The sequence below is a fragment of the Bidens hawaiensis genome, unplaced genomic scaffold (assembly GCF_021521415.1).
Source record: "Bidens hawaiensis isolate Kalapana, Puna unplaced genomic scaffold, B.hawaiensis_p1.1 tig00024136_1, whole genome shotgun sequence".
Classification (NCBI taxonomy): domain Eukaryota; kingdom Viridiplantae; phylum Streptophyta; class Magnoliopsida; order Asterales; family Asteraceae; genus Bidens; species Bidens hawaiensis.
Window position 1 is genome coordinate 85,845 of NW_027493802.1, and position 22,097 is coordinate 107,941.

General features: G+C 37.9%; 1 pseudogene across 1 annotated transcript; it reads left to right on the forward strand.

Moving 5' to 3' along the window:
* The first annotated feature begins 1,748 nt into the window (after window positions 1–1,748).
* Window positions 1,749–5,050, forward strand: LOC143568727 (uncharacterized; annotated as a pseudogene). The gene is made up of 8 exons (XR_013141616.1): window positions 1,749–2,028; window positions 2,112–2,196; window positions 2,912–3,037; window positions 3,979–4,132; window positions 4,209–4,327; window positions 4,401–4,592; window positions 4,705–4,795; window positions 4,908–5,050. The product of XR_013141616.1 is annotated as an uncharacterized LOC143568727 (transcript).
* Window positions 5,051–22,097: the final 17,047 nt, after the last annotated feature.

Here is a 22,097-nt window from a genome sequence, read left to right on the forward strand (position 1 = left end):
AATTTTGAATTTAGGGATAGGGAGTTTGATGAGAATGCTTTGATGTCCTTAAAATCCTTAAAATGTCTTGGGAACTTGGTCACTAACAGTAACCACGGCCCTACCTGGGACTCTGGGAGCTTTACTAAAGCCATTACAACACCACAAGTTAGTATTGGTAACTAGTATAAAAGATCATACAATAAAAAGACGTGCAAGTTTCAACCAGAAGACATCGAAATCTCTAAGCTAGAAAGGAGCCCGACATAGACTGCGTTGGGTTGAGCGTAGCCTGCGTTAACCTTGCACCTTTGGCATATTCTTTAGTGTAGAACAAAGTATCTTCAGCATATTGAACTAGCTTTCAATGTATCATACGTTCATGGATGTAAGCAAGGCCCCCTTCACTATCAAAACTCTATTTTTGAGTTTAAGAGCATTCCCAACCCGTCATTCATCCTTATTCCCAACCCGTCATTCATCCTTATTTCTATAAGTACACTAAAAAACACTACATTTTCTCTCTTATGTTAATTAAATAATATTTTTTATACATTTATTATTATAGTTTTATCTCTCATCCACTCACAAGACAAAACGTGTTACATTTTTGCAAATTACTAGACTATGTATAGTGGTTCAACTAAAAAGTGATTCTCATGAAGGCTCCCATGTAGGCATGTGGGGTATCACTAACTTTTCCCTCAAACGCCTAATCGTTTAACTAAAAACACGGTTATTTTTGTATCTTTTATTAATAAAAAGCTGTGAGACGGGTGGTGATTGGTTAGAAAATAGGTTGGCCTCACACCCAAACCCTTCATGTCCACCATGCCCATGAGTGACAACCCATATTCACCATGTGTGGCGTATTGTTGTTTAATGCCTTAGGATAGGGCCGTCACTTCTACCCGAAACCGAAACCCAACTCGAAAAAACCCGTACCTGAACTCGAACTAACCTGACTCGAAGAACCCAAACCTGAACCGAAGTAATTCGGGTTTGATTTATAAGATTTGGGTCAACCCGAAAAACCCGAATAAACTTTTAATTTTGATATTAAATATATATTTTTATGTATAATAGGCTAAGTTTTAGCCACTAAAGTTAATAGAATCTGGCTCTAATCAAATATTGTCATTCCAACTATTATGGATCGATTGCTTATTATTAATTTATGTTTTCAGTTTATTACTAATGGCAACCGTAAACGAACAACCAAATCACGCCCGATTGAATACGATTATAGTTTGAGTTAGTTTTACTCTTCATTTGAATTGTTATATCAAGTTAGGTTAGTTTATTATTTAATAACTTGTGTTATAAGCAAAGAATAACATGTTGTTTTAATTTTAGCATTGTAGTTTTTCAAAAAAAAATCGATTTAGTGTTTTTTTTCTTCTAGGATACTCGAAACCCGATTAACCAAGCCCGAAAAAACCCGAACCCAAAAACCCGTGAGAGATTTGGGTTGGGTTTCGGGTAAAAAATTAAAACTTTGAAACCCGACATGAAAAACCCAAAACCCGAAAAACAAACCCAAAGAACACCCGTACCTTAGGACGATGAGTTGGACTCTAGTAGAGTGGGGTGCGAGCCCACTACACTTACTCTTTAAACCTGTAATTTCTCAAACTTTAAGAACCAAAACATAACTTAACCAAACCACAAGGGTTGTTAATGTAAACTAGTCCCAACAGAAAAACAAATTCAGTTACCATGTCCTGAACAACTCTAAACCACACAATCATATGTATATCATAACCCAGATTCCATTGGTGGATCTTAACAACCCACGTCTAATCACCACCAACAAAGACACTGTAATTCCTAAAATTCATCCTTAATCCAATCATAGTATCATACCAAAATAACACTTAAGATTGTGATGGCAGTCCACTGTATCAATCTTCCTCAGTTCCCACAAAATTTAATCAAAACAACATCAAGACAATATTTTACACCATCGGTTGGCACCACTCGGTTTCTTTCGACTCGAAGGAATCCATCAGATATCGCGTTTAACACTCCGAAGATATCGAATAACAGGTAATTTTGATCATGAAGTTTAACACTTTAATTTGATGTTATATTGAGTAGTTAAGTGATAATAATTTATGTGGCAATTTTAGGATTGTTTCTGCTTTGATTTCTGAAGAGAAAGTTGCGGAATCGAGTTCTTCAGGGACTGATGCATTCAAGCTAACTTATTTAGAGGTTTTTTTTTTTAATTATTCATCTTGATGGATGGATGTTTGTTAGGGATGCAAATGAGCCTAGCAGCTCGTGAGCTAGTCGAGCTCGCGAGGCTAAAATTAAGCTTGTTTAAGAAACGAGCCCAAGCTGGCTCACGAACTTAATATTAATATAATTTTTGTTTAAAATATTATATTAAAAGTTTAATTAGAATGTACACGAGAAAATAAGTATAGGTATAAGTAAAATAATTAAAAAATCATAAAGGGGTCGAGCACTCGAGCCTAGACAAGCACGGGCTCTGATAGTTTACATCTATAATCTTTGTTCACTCTCTTTGAAAACTTGTTCAGGGTGAACATGGGTTACGTCGGTAGGGCTGTCTCCGAGAATTTAAATACCTCAGCTTAGCCGAAATAAAAAGGCCCATAGTTTTTTTTCGTTTATTTGATTTTTATTTTTTTTTAGTTTTAAATTTAGTTTGGGCATAATAGCTTAAATGAGTTATGGATTAAAAAAAAGTTTTGAGCCCAATAATTATAAGAAAATTAAGATCCAATCCTATTTTATATAAAAAAAATCAAAAAGTAATATATAATATATATATATATAAACTATGTCCCCCAAAAATTACGTGCCTCGGCCGAATGTCTGGGTTTCACTACCCACAAGCTGGCCATGCGGGTCGGGTCGGTTTTGGGCTTAAAACGAACCTATAACCAATGTTTTGATTCAGGGCAATACTTTGTTGTGGGAAGTTGGTGGAGTGAAGCTTTTGGTTGATCCAATTTTGGTGGGTAACTTGGATTTTGGGATACCTTTGCTTTATGATGCTAGCAAGAAATATTTGAAGAATTTCCAGGTGAGTTTCTTAATGGTTATGTTTTATTATGTTTATGGTATTAAAAGTATATAGTTCGTTTATAGTTTAATTTGTCCGGGGAATGGTTTGAACCAGAGCGGAAGCACAAAAGATAAAAGCGCGATTGCACGAATATTCTTTAAGGGAAAAGTTGATATTTTTTTAAAAATAACCAATACATCACGGTCCTTTTTATTTGAGAAGCTAAAGAAACGTGTGAATTAAGAAAATCTACGACTAGGCCTGTAAATGAACTGAGCGTTCAAAGAACCATTCGGAGGGAAGTTTGTTTATGCTCATTTTTTATTAAATGAATGAACGTGAACAACAATTTTTGTTTATTTAGTTAAACGAACGAACATTAGATTGTGTTCATTTGTTCATTTATTCGTGAACTTTCGTTTATGTTGGTTCATTTACACTCTTTTGTTTACGTTTGTCTATATATTCATTTATATATTTAGGTCCATTACAGTTTAGTTTGGTTTTATGAAATTAAAATATCGCCCAATAAAATTTAGTCTAGTTTATTAAACATCTAGGCCCAACAAAACGATGTTCATGTTAACTTCTAGTTAGTGTTCGCTAAATCTATTCGTTCATCTATGTTCTACTATGTTCATTCGTTTTTATTCATTTGCGTTCTTGAACCTTTCGTTTATACAGTTGGCAAACGGACATAAACGAACACGAACGTGTTCATTTTCTTAACAAATGAACAAGAAACTCCGTTCGTTTAATTGTTCATGTACGATCATTTGTTCGGTTAAAGTTAAACAAAGAAACATGTACATAAACCATCTATTAATGTATTTTCATTTATATTTTTAGGCTCGTTAGGCCAGCAGGATGAAATTAAATGTTAGGACTATTTAACCTTCATGTTCACTTTTATTCTAAAAAATGGTGTAATGTTCTAACAATTTGTATCATTATCGCAGCTTACCGATCTTCCTGTAATCGATTGCATATTAATTACACAAAGTCTTGATGATCATTGCCATCTAAAGACATTAACACCACTTTCTCAAAAGTTACCAAATGTTAATAGCCACTCCAAATGCAAAACCACTCTTGGATCCTCTTTTCACCAATGTAAGTATAATGCACACCAAGTTTTGACTTTTATTTGACTTTGACTTTTGTTGACTTTTTTAATCCCCCTTTTAAGGTCATATACTTAGAACCTAGTCAAAACACGGAAATTCAAACAAACGACGGTTCTAATGTCAAAATACGTGCCACTGCCGGGCTCGTTCTTGGTCCTCCTTGGCAACGACCAGAAAACGGGTACATAATATTATTATTATTATTTTCAGAAAGATAAACGCAGAAACAAGAATAAAATGAATTCATGATTTAGGTATATTGTGACTTCACCACAAGGGAAGTTAAGTTTATACTATGAGCCACATTGTGTATATGACAAAGATATTGTTGGAAATGAAAGGGCCGATATCGTCATTACACCTGTTATCAAGCAGCTTTTACCGAGTTTTACATTGGTGTCGGGTCAAGAAGACGCGGTTCAGCTTGCAAAGTTGCTAAATTCCAAGTAAGTTTAAAGTTTAAACTTAAATTTGAAGTAAATGTTGTTATTATTATTATTATTATTATTATTATGTGGAAATGATAATATAATGTTACCCTTGTTTTTTGTTTTATAGATATGTAGTGACAATGAAAAATGGAGACCTTGATAGCAAAGGTGTTCTTGCAAAACTAGTAAAGTCTGATGGAACCATAGAATCATTTAAGGTATATATACGTATATATATATATATTTATACATGTATAAAGTTCTTTAGTTATCTCGCTAACTTCTTTATTACAACGTGTTTACAACTTGTTTAATCTGTTTATAATGCAGGCACTTTTATCGAAGGAATTACCGGATGCAAAGACGCTAGAGCCGATTCCTGGTGTACCGCTTCATATACATTGAAATATTAGTTTTTTTCTAGTATACAGATGATAAAAGATAAACAAGTATTGTTATATTACTATATATATTGTAGGGGTATGGTAATAAACCCGGTTTTACGACCCTAGATTTATTATGTTTGGCTTATTTTATTATATGGACTAATACAATGTTATTGGGCTGAGGGGGTTTTGTGGAGGTAACCCTAACTGGGCTAGGCCCATTAGGATACCATGATAGTGGCCATGAGGCTCTCTATATAAGGAGGTCTCCACCTCCTTATTAAGGGGTCATGCTCAATAAGAGCCACCACCACTTTTTTGTGTCTGTAAACAAGAGATCCTTGAGATTTCTTAGCAGTCACCTCCACACCCCCGAAAAGCCATTGCAGGTCTCAAGCAGCCGAAGAAGAAGATCAAGTTGTTGGTTCGTTCATCTCGAAAATCCGTGGGAACATCGTCATGGATCAGGTCAGATTCGTTTCATGTTTCGACATTGGCGCCATCAGTGGGACGGCAACGAACTACCCTTCGATTTTCGTCTCGGCTGTCAGATCTCTCCCAGGAAAAACCCAGATCTGGAAGTTTACAGAAAAAGGCTTCAAGGCTTGTTCTATTAAAGCTCAAAAAGATCCATAGATCTAAAAGAGGCTTCCAGATATGTGGAAAAGGAAACTACCTGATTCGAATGATCAAGCCTCCGGATCTGTGATGGTTTTAAATCCGCTCCGAGCTTCAGATCTATCTAGATCTGATTTACAGATCTAGATCTGGATTACAGACCTGGATTTTAGGTTTAAAATTGCGGATCTAACTCTCAAATTGCAGATCCAAAAATTACCAGACTTCCGCCGCCATGTACGCGCGCCCGCGGATTCTCACTCCGCAGCCATGCATGTGCCGCCGCGGGAACCACCATGTGGATTTTGCGCAAAAGACTGCCACCACGCATGCTCGCCAGCGGGTCACCATTCTGCCGACATGCGTGAGCGCCCGTGGAAACCATCGCGGAAACCACCATGTGGGTTTTGCGCAAAAGACCTCCGCCATGCACGCGCGCCCGCGAGTCACCACTCCGTCGCCGTGCATGCGCACGTAAGGCTAAGCGCCAAACTTAAAGGTTGGGAATCCTCATAAACCCATCAGGCCAAGCGCCAAACTTAAAGGTTGGGAATCCTCATAAACCCATCAGGCCAAGCGCCAAACTTAAAGGTTGGGAATCCTCATAAACCCGTCAGGCCAAGCGCCAAACTTAAAGGTTGAGAATCCTCATAAACCCATCAGGCCACGCGCCAAACTCAAAGGTTGGGAATCCTCATAAACCCATAAGGCCAAGTGCCAAACTTAAAGGTTGGGAATCCTCATAAACCCATAAGGCCACGCGCCAAACTCAAAGGTTGGGAATCCTCATAAACCCATAAGGCCACGCGCCAAACTTAAAGGTTGGGAATCCTCATAAACCCATACGGCTTCGCGCCGAATACAAGACCGAACGCAGCTCCGCTCCGTTCAAACATGCGCACCACCATGATGCTTGAGCGCAGTCGCATATCACATGCTCATGCACCACATGCTCACGCATATTACATATGCTCATGCACCACATATGCTTACGCATCACATGCTCGCGCATATCACATCAGTGCACGCAACATCTGCGCATGGCGCATGACACAAAGTCTACGCGCACGCACATGCAACATCTGCGCGTGGCGCAGGACATAAAGTCTACGCGCACGCGCATGCAACATCTGCGCGTGGCGCATGACAAAACCAAAGCCTATGCGCAAGCGCATGAAACATCTGCGCATGACATACAGTCTACGCGCACGCGCATGCAACATCTGCGTGTGGCGCATGACACAAAGCCAAAGCCTATGCGCAAGCGCATGAAACGTCTGCGCATGACACAAAGCCAAAACCTATGCGTAAGCAACACAACAAGTGAGAATAGTCTAATCCCAAATCAGGATAAGGACTACCTTATTTAGCAGCAATGAACTAGGGGACTATCGTGGTATACCACCACCACATTATCGCAATAGAAGACATCTGAATCTTAGGGCGGGAGCCTAATAATATCCCACATGGCCACGCGCCAACTTAATTATTCTTATAGCTCGTAAGTCGCCTCGCGCACAAGCTTAGTTATTCTTATAGCTCGTAAGTCGCCTCGCGCGCAAGCTTTATTTTTCTTATAGCTCGTAAGTCGCCTCACGCGCCAGCTTAGTTATTCTTATAGCTCGTAAGTCGCCTCGCGCGCAGGCTTTATTATTCTTATAGCTTGTAAGTCGCCTCACGCGCCAGCTTAGTTATTCTTATAGCTCGTAAGTCGCCCCGCGCGCAGGCTTTATTATTCTTATAGCTCGTAAGTCGCCTCACGCGCAAGCTTTATTATTCTTATAGCTCGTAAGTCGCCTCACGCGCCAGCTTAGTTATTCTTATAGCTCGTAAGTCGCCTCGCGCGCAGGCTTTATTATTCTTATAGCTCGTAAGTCGCCTTACGCGCAAGCTTTTTTATTCTTATAGATCCGTAAGTCGCCTCGCGCGCAGGCTTTATTATTCTCATAGCTCGTAAGCTGCCTCGCGCGCAAGTTATGTTACATTATTATCAAGATGCGCGCTCTATCTTTTATCAGGCCTCGCGCCACTATTGTTATGGTGCGTGCTATATCTTATTCATGCCAGGGCACCATCATTATCATAAGGACCACAACATGTCACCGTCATGGAGAAAAACCTCCCAAAACTCAAAGACAATAAAGACAAGGCCGAAGAAAAGGGAAAAAACCGCCTCATGGCCTAACACACCTCATAAAGTCCAGCGCTCCACCTAAACGCTTGCGCGCCCAGGAGCAACGCTGGACTTGGGGGGCTTGTAGGGGTATGGTAATAAACCCGGTTTTACGACCCTAGATTTATTATGTTTGGCTTATTTTATTATATGGACTAATACAATGTTATTGGGCTGAGGGGGTTTTGTGGAGGTAACCCTAACTGGGCTAGGCCCATTAGGATACCATGATGGTGGCCATGAGGCTCTCTATATAAGGAGGTCTCCACCTCCTTATTAAGGGGTCATGCTCAATAAGAGCCACCACCACTTTTTTGTGTCTGTAAACAAGAGATCCTTGAGATTTCTTAGCAGTCACCTCCACACCCCCGAAAAGCCATTGCAGGTCTCAAGCAGCCAAAGAAGAAGATCAAGTTGTTGGTTCGTTCATCTCGAAAATCCGTGGGAACATCGTCATGGATCAGGTCAGATTCGTTTCATGTTTCGACATATATGAATTATGCTTGTATACAAAATGTTAGATAATTAGCTAATTGTTGGTGCTGACGATATGTTTTACTTGTTTAATCTGCTCAGTTATTAATAGTTACTGGAAAAAGAAATTTGATTTTATGTTTCTCCTTATTTAATTTAAATCAAGCATAACACATATAATACTTGAAGTGGACGAGCGTTAACTATTCTGTTAAATTCGAAAAAAAAAATTACCAAAATACCCTTGGTATTAAAAATTTTAAACAACGTCAAGACAGCACTAGTTTCCTCTCGACTCGAAGAAATGCATTGTCTATACTCTTCAACACTCCGAAGCTATCGAACAGCAGGGTTGTTTCTGCTTTAATATATGAAGATAAAGTTGCTGAATCGAGTTTTTCAAGCAATGATGGATTCGAGCTAACTTATTAATTTAGAGGTTTGATTTTTATAAGTTATTGTTAAATGGATCTTTGTTTAGTTTCTTTGTTTTCTTTAAAACTATGTGTAGGGTGAACATGGGTCGGGTCTAGGTTCGTTGTGTGTTATAAATGTACTAATAACCGATGTTTAAATCTTGTGCAGCTTGATCAGTTTCAGTTATAATGTGCAGTTATAATGTTATGAATGTTATGTGTTTAAATCTTGTACACTTCGTTAACTTCGGCATTTTATCCCTCTTTTTAGGCCATATACATCAAACCTGGTTAAAACTTGGAAATTCAAACACATGACGATTCTCATTTCGAAATATGAGCTACTAGCTATGAGCCACATTGTCTATATGACAAGGATTTTATTGGACATGAAAGGGTCAGTATCATCATTACACCTGTTATCAAGCAGTCTACTCCAATTTCTACATTGGTGTCGGCCAAGAAGACGCGATTCAGCTAGCTAAGTTACTAAACGCCAAGTAATATTAACTAAAATTTGAACTAAATGTTGTTTTCTTATGTTGAAATCTATAATATATATATAAACGAAAACATAAAAATCCTACGTGTCGCGATGTGGTCGCTCCCCCTTTTTTTGGAGTCACCAGATTTTCTTGATTTTTAAATGGAGACTTCTCATGCATTTGACCCGAATTCACGGGAATGGGTCTTATCAAACCCATATATTTCTTAAACGGGTTATAACATCTCATTAAATTAAAAACTAATCTCACCAAATATTTGATATAAAAATCCTATAAAGTAGGGATATACTAAAAATTAATATATGATTTATTTAACCAAATATATATTATTTATAATTAATAGACCAACTTTATAGTTAAAAAAATAAACGGGTCTAAACTCATATATCTTTTAAACCGGGTTATAACATCTCATTTATTTGTGAAACAATTTATCATCATACGATAAGTATATTATTAACTTTCATACAATAAAAAAAACAAAAATTCAAAAAATAAATAAATATTAGAAACAAATAACATAAAACAACCCCCGTAATACGGGGGATAAAAACTAGTTGATATATAATGTTAACCTTTTTGTTACTTGTTTTATAGATTTGTTGTTTGTGGTTCCATTGAACATGGAGAGTTTGAATGATTGATAGCAAAGGTATTCTTGCAAACCTGATAAAGTCTGTTGGAACCACAAAATTACATTTAAGGTATTATACATATAGTTCTTGAAATTTATATATTTTTTACGACGTGTTAACCCATTTATTATGGCATGTTTACAACTTGTTCAAATCTTTTATTATGCATGCTCTTTTATCGAAGGAATTACCTGTTGTAAAGATGCTAGAGCCTATCCCTAGTGTAGTCCTTGACGTGGGCCCAAGTGTAGAAGACCGGGCCATGATGTTTCAGAAGGTCCAAGATTATGTTTCCAGAGGTGTTGCATAAAAATGGGCATAACTTGGGCTACGGGTCTCCATTTCAAGCGTGCTACCAGTCAAAACGACCGTTGAAACGTGGGCCACGTTGTGGTAACCAGCCATAGTCGGGTTATCCGGTTTATTTTTCCGAAATAAGCTTCTAGATACACTTTTGGACCACTTTTATGTTTTTTATCTACTTTTTTGGGTTTTCTTTTGGGTTGTTATTGGGTCTGTGGTCGCTTATGTCGGCCCAAGCCCATTTTGGATGTTTATTTAATATGTTAAGTTACGTTGTTACTGATCATTGATCAAAATTTACCAAAAATTGGCTTTTCAATTTTCTGCCTTTTAGGGTCGAATTTGGGGGTTTGGGGAAGGATCATCACGGGTATTCACATAATCAACGTGATTAACATTCATTCTCTATTAGTATTCTCCATCATTCCTCCATACACATATTTGAATTCGGATTTGGTTATTGTAGTGTATACAAAACCTAGAAAAGTCGTTAACTATTAGTGGTAGTATTTGTTTGAAGCTCGTAAATGTGTTAAAAGGGATCCAAAAGTTTATGTTTATGCCGGATTTAAACATGCATGCACTCGCAATACTTGTACGAAAGTGCTTAATGTTTGCTAAAAAATAGGGTTTATTTGATATCTGAGGGCGTGCCTTAGGTTTGAGCCTTCGGGCACAACATATGCGCCAACTAATAATATTGACATCAATATGTAAATATTTAAGGCATGTAAAATCCCTAAGAAGAAACAAATGGGTCTCGAGATCCGGAATATCTGATCCCCGAATTATGCAACAACGAAATCTTTAGATTATTTAGTATACACCAAAGGGTTTGTAACCTAATGTGTGAATAATGGTAGTCGTTCAGCATACACAAACAGACAAACTGAAATGCAAAGACTTGAGAACAAGGACCGAACAAATTGCACTTGATTATTTGAGTTGATGCATGCATTTAACACTTTTGCATCATTACATACATATACATATACATATACATATGCATATACATATGCATATACATATACTTATGCATATTGTCGCGTCATTTAAAAGAAAATGACACAATGCCTAAACAATTTAAACCGGCAAACTTTTCATAGAGACAACATCAAGTTAACTTCTACGACCTTTAACTCTAATGGCGGACTATTTAGGGTTTATTGAAAGTTAAACTAAATAAAGGGGTTCACGTGTCCTTCGTAGAAAGTATGTTTAGTTTGTTTTATGTATTTGATAAAGTAGAAGGGTCTAGTATGTACATATGAAAGTTAGAAACTGTTTAATTTACAGTTATTAGGGTTAGAAAGTCACGACATTTCATTGAAACGTTATGTCTGTTGGATGGGTATATAAACCCATCAATCCTATCGTAAACAAAACAGATCGCTTCATCAATTAGAAGTTCAATTCAATACTCGCTCTTCATCTCTTATCCATCGTATTGTTTTTATGATTGTTCTTGATTTACCAACAGAGTTTTAGAGCATATTACATACTGACCTGCATGTTTAATTTCTAATGGATATAAGATTACAAGGCGCGTGAGTTAGCCGATAAAAAAATAATAATATTTAGAAGACATGACATCTTGATCTATCCATGGTTTCAACATGAGAATTAAATGATGATAGCTCATTAATTCACCCTCTAATGGTTGATGTGAGTCAGGTAAACAAATGTGACCGTTTAGCACGTCTAGCTACAGTGAAGATCATAACCTCACACGTTTATTATGCACACCAAACACTTTCTAAAAAAAATATATGTAAGTTTTTATTTCTCTAGGTCGAAGCGTAAACACAAGGTTAACTCTCACGACAAGAATTTTATAAAATGACGAATTTATTTATAATTCTTATCATCTATACGACTTGAACGCAAGACCTCTCACACTCTCTAACATTCTAACTCAATGTGTTTAAAGGCTTTGCTTGATTCTTGGGTAATAAGACAAAATATCGATAAACCTAATTAACCAGATAATACTATGCTGACTATTGAAATTGATTATGGGATGTGTTATTCATACACCCTTTATAAGGTGTATATAGAGATAATATATGTGTTAAGAGGGTGTGTAAATATCTAAATAGGGTGTGTGAATAACTATTGCCTTAATTATACCTTGTGTTTGAATATTCTTTTGTTACAAACTTAATTGACGTTTTCTTGTTGAAAGACAAATGACCATTCATTCACCCAAGGGACGTATTCAATGTTTGAGCATATACTTCAAATACCAAGTATTTATATCTTTTTATATTTTAAATACTTTTAAACAAAAACATTAAATTAGAGTAAGATGTAGTATGTTGTCTATCTGTACAAGGGATGAGATCGTATCAAATCGGAACCAAACATAGTAATAACGAGTTTATGGAAAACCTGTAATGGTTTGTTAATAATGAAAATTAAAGGTGTATGGCTTACAACCAAAAAGGTTGTGAATTCTGCTCTTACTTGAGACATCGGGTAAAATAGGTGGAAACAAACTTTAGTTCAAGGCTGTTTCAACATCCTCGAAGGCCTAAATCTAACTCAAATGTTGAGGCATTTTTCTTTTCTTTCCCGTATGCGTATAGTGCTAGAGAGTATACATGAATTATAGAATATGAATTATATGCCGTGATAATGAATATGAAGCAATCATCGTTAGCTTGTGGCTCATCATTGAGTTACTAATTTTAAAAGAACTCTACTTTCAAAATCTCATAATACGTAACTCTTATTTAAGATGGATTAAGATGGAGGCCCTATAAATCTAGAGGCCCCCATTGCCTCATTTAGCTTACTCACGAGACGGCCCTGCTTTAGTTATTCAAAAAAAATAATGAAAATTAAATATATAAACATAAAAGTCAACTCAATAAAAAGTTTGCCTAAGTAAGCAAAAAATTATGATGTGTTTATATACTTTTAGGATTGTAAATTATACAAACATGTCAATATTACATCTCAATTCATTTTAAACCAATCAATGAGTGGTGGTTGATGAAATCAATTAACGAGGGATTCTTTTATATATATATGGGGATTGTTTTATATTGTTTGTTATAATATTTATTTATTTTTTGAATTTATATTTTTTTATTGTATGAAAGTTAATAATATACTTATGGTTTGATGATAAATTGTTTCACAAATAAATGAGATGTTATAACCCGGTTTAAAAACTATATGGTTTTGATGAGACCCAAGACCCGTTTATTTTTTTACTATAAAATTGGTTTTTTAATTATAAATAATATTTATGAAAGTTAATAATATACTTATGGTTTGATAAGACCTAAGACCCGTTTATTTTTTTTACTATCAAATTGGTTTTTTAATTTATAATATATATATATATATATATCTTTTTTAAAATAAATAAGATATTAATTTTTATTATATCCTATTTTATAGGATTTTTACATCAATAATTTGGTGAGAATAATTTTTAATTTAATGAGATGTTATAACTCGTTTAAGGAATATCTGGGTTTGGTAAGACCCATACCCATTAATTTGGGTCAAATGCATGAGAAATCTCCATTTAAAAATCAAGCAAATCTGGTGACTCCAAAAAAAAGGGGGAGCGACCACATCGCGACACGTAGGATTTTTATGTCTTCGTTTATATTATATATATATATATATATATATGGGTGAGTTAACGTACAATAATCGCTTATCATACATTACATACGCGACTTCCTGCACCACCGATTCTAATTGAAATTAAAACTGCTTAGTGGCATAATTGTAATTAACCTAAATATACTTAACGCATACCCCTCAAAGTCCACCATCGCGACCATCGTCTACTGTCATGAGCACCACCATCATCCCGTCACCACCATCGATCGTTGGTCACAGGTCAGTTAAGCAATTTCCAATTGAAATTGAAATTGTTGATAAGCCTAATTGATCAATTAACCTTGAAATTGATCAAATTAATCATCAATTTGAAGCTTCCGTCGATCAATTTTGAGTTTTGAGTTCTGGGTTTTGACATTGAACGTATTAACATTTTAGTTTATACGTTCTATTTATGCGTTCTATTTAAACGTAATGTACGTTTTGTTTAAACGTTCAGAACAAAATCAATTAAACTTTAAAAGTTTAGTACAAAAAGTTTATACGTTATATTTATACGTTTTAAAATAATGTTGTTTATAAGCTCAGTACAGATATTATGTTTAAACGTTCTGAAACAAAACTGAATACCTTTAAACGTTCTGACCAAAAAAGAATATCTTTAAACGTTCTAATACATTCAAAGAAGATCTTGGTGTTCAAAAAAATGAACATCTTTAAACATTCTAATACGTTCTAAGAAGTTCAGGTTGTTGATGTGCGAAAATATACATATAAATAAAACACGAATCGCAACTAAGCTTTAAAAACCAAACAATCTATCCTAGTTCACACAAACGGCAAGTGTACCGGTCGCGTATAGCAAAGATAAGGAAAGTCCGGATATCAAGACACGTGAGAACGGCTCAAATAATAGACCCTAATCCAAGTCCTACCCTAATAATATTTGTAATTGATTTTATTATTTTTATATTTTATTTTTAATTAATTTAAAACTAACTTACTTAACTTAATGAAACTAACTAGAAAACTTAACGGTACTTAACGAGGTTTTAACAAATATGGAGAAACGACTACCTAGGCAAGAATCCTATTGACGATTCAACGGCTAACGGAATTAACTAATTACACGACACCGGGATCTTAAAATAATTAACTAAAACTTATTAAAGTTCGCTAGATTACCTCTCGGTCTCACCAACTAATCCTCAAAAATCTAAGAAAATTGAACAAATGCACCGGTAAAAAGATTACTTAGGTACCCCTAATGACGCATCTCCTCTCGGACTCAACGACACAAAACTCATTTAAAATTGGTACTAGCAATTATAGGGATAAAGGGGTAACAATATTTAACTTGATCTAAGACACATATTTGCACGCAAAACTAAACCGGATAAGACCAAAACTCGCTCTCGCGCAATTCTAACCTAACCGAATAAAGACGCAAGACAAACCGACTCCCTATTACCTCTCGATTGCAAGGAAGGTGAAACTATTGAATTTTAATAATTAATCGCCCTCAAGATTCCTATGGTCGCGCTAACCACAAACAGATCAAAAACACCAATTCTAAGACCTCAACGTAGAACCCTAACCGAACGACACACAATCAGTCAATCAAAGTAATACGCGGAATCAATAAGCAATAATTATATAAAAACAATATTTAACACGTCAAAGATTAAATTATATAAATCTTTCAATAATAATACGTCGTGTAATTAATAAAAACCAAATAAACCGTCAAACAAAATCAATATTCATCTCTACCTAGGTAGTACAAATAGTTTAGATACTCATGCTCATGACCGAAACAAAAATGCAATAAGTATTACGTTTCATCACAAAACAAAATAAATAAATTTGTTAAGCAGTTTGCCTGCCTGTTCAATTAATTTGTGATCTCTTTAGCTCCACGCCAACTTTTAGACACACAATTTTGTGTGTTTCCTTAAAACCCACAACCACCACATAATACTCTTACTAGACGACCAAACATAAGCAACAAGCTCCCTTTTTCTTCAAGCCGTCCGATCGGCTCTCTTTTTTAGGTGCTAGGATGCTTAGGCTAGATTAATTCTTTTTTTTTTTATCCACCTTCTGCCGTATGCCACTATTATTATTATATGTAGGGTTTTTCTATTTTTTTGGAGTGTTATTAAATAATATGAATGAAAGGCATAACATCAATGGGTTTGGGTCGGGCTTTTGACTTGGTTTTTCAAACATTGATCAAAAAGGGCCTTTAAGTCTTGCAACAACTCGGTTTTTTTCCTCTTTAAAACCCGCAACCTACGAAAGATAAATAACTTTGTAAGATCATACTAAAACAAGTTAAAAACATTATTTATTATATAATTAAGCCATTAAAAGATGATAAAAAGGTGCGGAAAATAGGTGTGTTTTACAACACATCAAACATCCCCACACTTAAGGCTTTTTCTTCCCTAAAAAAGAAATCTACACAGGATCATAACCAAGTGAAAAACAAGAAACTCCCAGATTATTTATCATTATTAAAGCACAAGAAACAGTTCGACATATTGACAGCGATTGCCGATACTGTTGTCCACTTAAACCCAACCACCAGTCAATCAAGCCCCCCCCCCCCCCTTTTACATTCAACATTTTAAGTTCAAAAATTAAGGCTACACCTACCCCATCTCAGACAAAGAGAGCTAGAAGACTAGAGTCGAAGCAAACTGGTTCGACAAATCACCATAAGCCAAGGACTCGTTGATGGTACTAATTAGATGCACTCGGCGAAATTTGATGGATGAATGGTCCTGTGGAGGTCGTACGAGCTATTCCTAAATATTATTGGACTTTGTCCTATAAACTCCTAATTTCATATTTATTGACTAAGAACCTTCGAGCCCAATAGTGTATCCTCAGAGTCACTATCCCCAAGGTAACACGTAAACTCTAAGTCCCGTCTAGTATGTGCATATTTGGCCTCCTTTTCTAACTTTAAACAATGCTTCTTTGGCATTTTACAATACATAACTTTCTTCACAAGCATTTTGCTTTTCTTGAACAACTTTGGATAATACAATACATAACAAACTTTCAAAACATACTTTTTTTTTCTTTTTTTTCCTTTTTTCTTTTCAATCTTTTATATCACCCTAAAATATATAACTATTTCTAAACTCTTAAAAAGATGGACATGTGGTGTGTGCTGGTTTGAGTGCATTTAATTCTTACCATCTCAAAGTTTTCAGATTATGTTAATCCTCCCTAAGCATCGAAATTCGGTTTCACCGTTTTTCTCTTTAAAACTCTTTATTTTTTATTTTTATTTTTTTAATTATATATTTTTTAAAAAAAAAATTTTCAACTAAGTAAAATAAATTCCCATCCCCACACTTAGAATGAAATCGTCCTCGATGAGAACAAGGAAAAGAAATAAAATAAAATAAAAATAAAAACTTAAAGTAATCAAAATTAAAACAGAGAACGGGTTACTCCCCTGGTTTATATGCAGAATCTTTATCAGCTGTGTATCAATCGAGCGACCGTATAGCATTTCATTCGCGGCCGCAACCCCGGGAGAACTAGTTCCAAAACGCCATCAGAGCTACCATGCGCATAATGATATCTGCAATAACTCAAACTCGCTCGCATGTAGCGGCGTACAAAACAGAAAACAAAACATAAGAAATAAACATATTTTTGTGTTTTTGAATTTTTTTGATTTTTTTTATTTATAATTTTTATTATTTTTTTTATTTTTTTTTTATTTTTTAAAATTTTTTTATTTTTTTTTATTTTTTATTTTAATAAATAACAAAAGTAAAATAAATCAAACATATAATAAATAAAATCATAATACATACTATACAACTCGAGCTGCCTCCCGAGTGATGCATCCAATACGTCTATGCCTCGGTGAATGAGTCAAGGTAGAACACCTCGACTGTTTGATTAGCTACCGGCTCGCCTATGTAGTGCTTCAACCTCTGACCGTTCACCTTAAATTTCCCGCTTTCGTCTTCAATCTCAATTGTGCCATACGGGAATACCTCAGTAATGGTGAAAGGACCTGACCATCGGGAATTCAACTTTCCCGGAAATAACCGTAATCGGGAATTATATAGCAAAACCTGATCCCCACACTTGAACCGTTTATCACCTCTCAACTTTCTATCATGCAGCTCTTTAGTCTTCAGCTTATAATTGTACGAGTGTGCATATGCATGATCGTGAAGTTCCTCTAACTCGTGTATCTGATGGAAACGGTTCTCGCCCGCGGATGAAAGATCGAGGTTAACTGTTAGAAGCACCCAAGAAGCACGATGCTCTAACTCAACAGGTAGATGGCAGGCTTTCCCATAAATCATCCGAAACGGTGTGGAATCGGTTGGAGTTTTGTACGCTGTACGGTAAGCCCACAAAGCATCGTCTAATTTGTCAGACCAGTCCTTTCGGTTTCCGACTGTTTTCTCGAGAATGCGTTTGATTCCCCGGTTACTCACCTCTACCTGTCCACTAGTCTGTGGGTGGTAGGCAGTCGCAAGCCGATGGGTGACCCCATAGCGTTGCAACGCCTTTTCCATCTACGCGTTGCAGAAGTGAGTACCTCGATCGCTGATCAAGGCTTTCGGTACACCAAAACGTGAGAAAAGATTTTTCAGAAATCTCACTACAACTCGGGCGTCGTTAGTGGGAAAGGCTTTGGCCTCGACCCACTTGGAGACGTAATCAACTGCCACAAGTATGTACTTGTTCCCTCTAGACAACGGGAACAGGCCCATAAAATCAATACCCCAAATGTCAAAAACCTCGCAAACCTGAATAGCATTTTGGGGCATCTCATTTCGGGATGAGATGTTACCGACACGCTGGAATCGGCCACAGCTTTTAACGAACGCATGAGCATCTTTGAAAATCGAAGGCCAATAGAATCCTGAATCGAAGACCTTCTTGGCAGTAAGAACAGCACCATGGTGACCTCCAGTTGGTCCCTCATGAAAGTGGCTCAGCATTCGCCACCCTTCTTCAACATCCACACATCTCCTCACAAGCTGGTCAGCACCTATACGAAAAAGAAATGGGCCGTCCTAGATGTAGAACTTTACGTCAGCAAAGAATTTCTTCTTTTCCTGGTGAGACATCCTCCTACGGAGGGAACCGTCGACAAGGAAGTTCGCGATATCAGCAAACCATGGGTAGCCATCATCCTGGGCTCTGACAAACATGAGATTCTCTATCGGGAAATGGTCATTGATGATGACCCCAGCATCTCCAATCTCGGCTTTCTCAAGACGTGACAAGTGATTGGCTGCTACATTCTCGGCCCCCTTTTTATCACGGATTTCGATATCAAACTCTTGAAGCATCAGGATCCATCGGATAAGACGAGGCTAAGCGTCCTGCTTGTTGAAAAGATAACGAATGGCAGCATGATCAGTGTAGACTACTGTTTTGGACAGAAAAAGATATGACCTAAACTTATCAAATGCAAACACCACAGCTAACAACTCTTTCTCGGTGGTGGTGTAATTCTCCTGAGCAGTATTCAAGGTCCGGCTAGCATAGTAGATCGGGTGGAAGTGCTTCTCCTTCCGCTGTCCAAGCACTGCTCCAACGGCATAGTCGCTCGCGTCGCACATCAATTCGAATGGCATAGACCAGTCGGGAGCAATCATGATCGGGGCGTTAACGAGTTTGTCTTTTAGAAGATCAAACGCCTAGATACATTGTTTAGAGAAGACAAATGGAGCGTCTTTCTGTAGTAGCTTGGTCATCGGTCTCGCGATTTTCGAGAAATCTTTAATGAATCGGCGATAGAAACCAGCATGACCTAAGAAGCTACGGATGGATCTTACAGAAGTGGGCGGGGGAAGATTAGAAATGGTTTCAATTTTAGCTCGATTGACCTCGATCCTCGCGCTCGAGATCCTATGTTATAGAACAATGCCCTCGCGTACCATGAAGTGACACTTCTCCCAGTTGAGGACTAGGTTGGTGTCGACGCAATGAGCCATCATCCTATCAAGGTTGGAGAGACAATGATCGAAAGAATTCCCGAAGACAGAAAAATCGTCCATGAAGACCTCCATGGAATCCTCGATCATGTCGTGAAAGATCGCCACCATACATCGTTGGAAAGTAGCTGGAGCGTTGCAGAGTCCAAAGGGCATGCGTTTATAGGCAAACGTGTCGTAGGGGCAGGTGAATGTGGTTTTCTCCTGATCATCGGGAGAGATCGGGATTTGGAAATACCAGGAGAAACCATCTAGAAAACAGTAGTACTGCTGACCCGCCAAACGTTCAAGCATCTGATCAATGAAGGGTAGAGGAAAATGATCTTTCCTAGTGGCGTCATTCAATCTGCAGTAGTCGATGCAGACTCTCCAACCAGTCACGGTCCTAGTGGGAATAAGCTCATTCCGTTCATTGGTGACGACAGTCATGCCACCCTTCTTCGGAACCACTTGGACCGGACACACCCAGGCGCTATCAGAGATGGGAAAAATGATTCCCGCATCAAGGAGTTTGATGATTTCTTTCTTAACGACCTCCAGCATTTTCGGATTAAGCCTCCGTTGAGGCTGAACGGCGTATTTGAAATTATCCTCCATCAGGATTTTATGAGTGCAGAACGAGGGATTAATCCCTTTGATGTCGATAATTTTCCATGCTATCGCCTCCTTGTGCGATTTCAACACCTTCAACAACTGCAACTTCTCGACCTCCGTCAAGGCAGACGCGATGATGACAGGTAGCTTCCTTTCTTCGTCCATAAATGCATACTCCAAATGATCGGGTAGATCTTTAAGTTCTAATGAAGGAGGAGGGCTCTCAACGGAGGTTCGGTCCCTCGGATCTTCTCGCACGATCTCAACAGCTGACTCTGAATCTAGGGATGGTGACACGGTGTCATCCATCAATGGTTGACTGGTCATGGCAACCATCTCGACCTCTGAAATCTCCCTATCGAGAATCTGTGGGTCCAAGGTAGGTCCTCCACAGATGTCGGTGAAAAACTCCCGCACATGTGATACGATGGTGTCAACGAAATACAGGGAGTCGTCCGCCGACTTGGGGTGCTTGAGTGACTGTCTTACGTCAAAAGTGACGTTATCATCCCCAACTCTAAGAATCAGTTTTCCCTCACGGACGTCGATCAACGCATGTGCGGTGGCAAGGAATGGTCGGCCTAAAATGAGAGGGATACTATCATCCTCATTCATATCCAGAATGACAAAGTCCACCGGGAAGATGAACTTGTCGATACGAACGAGCATGTTCTCGACCACCCCTCGCGGGTATTTCACGGAACGATCAGCAAGTTGGATACTCATTTGGGTTGGCCTCGGTTCTCCAAGACCTAACTTACTGAACACAGAATACGGCATGAGATTGATACTGGCCCCAAGGTCGGCCAAAGCATGTCGAACCGTATCGTCACCTAAGATGCAGGGAATTGTGAAACTCCCAGGATTGGCCATCTTTTCAGGCAACTTGCTCTGCAACACTGCAGAGCACCCAGCACTTAACGGAATAGAAGAGACCTCAGCTAGCTTCTCCTTATTGGAAAGAATATCCTTGAGGAATTTGGCATATTTGGGCATCTGAGTAAGCGCCTCAAGGAGTGGAATGTTCAGGTGAAGTTGTTTGAGAAGTTCAAGGAACTTGGAGTTTTGCTCCTCGTCTCTGTCCGATCGGAGTCTTCCAGGATAAGGCAGTTTGGGTTTATAGACTCTCAGAGGTGGGTTTGAGGATGATGATGAAGATATATCGGTCGGCTTCGTAGCTGGAATTGTCTGCTGGTGTGCCTCGGCCGGAGGAGGCTCCATCTGGATCTCCTCGTCCACCTGCTCCTCTTTATCAACCGCAGGTGTGACAACTCTCGAAGGTCCAACATCTCTTTCCCTTCTAGCACCGCTCCTAGTAGTCACCGCTTTGGCGAACCCTCTAGGATTTTTCTCAGTATTACTTGGTAGTGAACCCGGTGCTCTCTCAGATAACTGGCTGGCAATCTCTCCGACGTGATGCTCAAGATTAGCTAAAGACGTGGCTTGGTTTTTCAGCATAGCATCGTGTTCCGCAAATTTCGCCTCATTTGTCACTCGGTTCCTCTTATCTCGCTTCAGCAGCTCAGCCATCATCTCCTCCAGTGAGGATTTCTTCTCCTCTCTCCCTGCTTGTTCCGAACTCTCCTAACCTGAACTCCCCTGCCCGAATAGATTCTCTCGACGTTGGTTTTGGTATTGGGCTTGGTAGCCACTGACTTATCCCCCTCGATAGTTATTCTGATTTCTCCAGCCAGTGTTCCCGCCGAAGGCGGGGTTTTGATATTTCAAGGGGTTGTTGACGAAGTCAACCTCCTCCTGATTGCTACCCGGGTTAACAGGACAGTCAATGGTGTCGTGACCCCCTCGGCAAATCTCACAATTCGCGATACTCTTAATG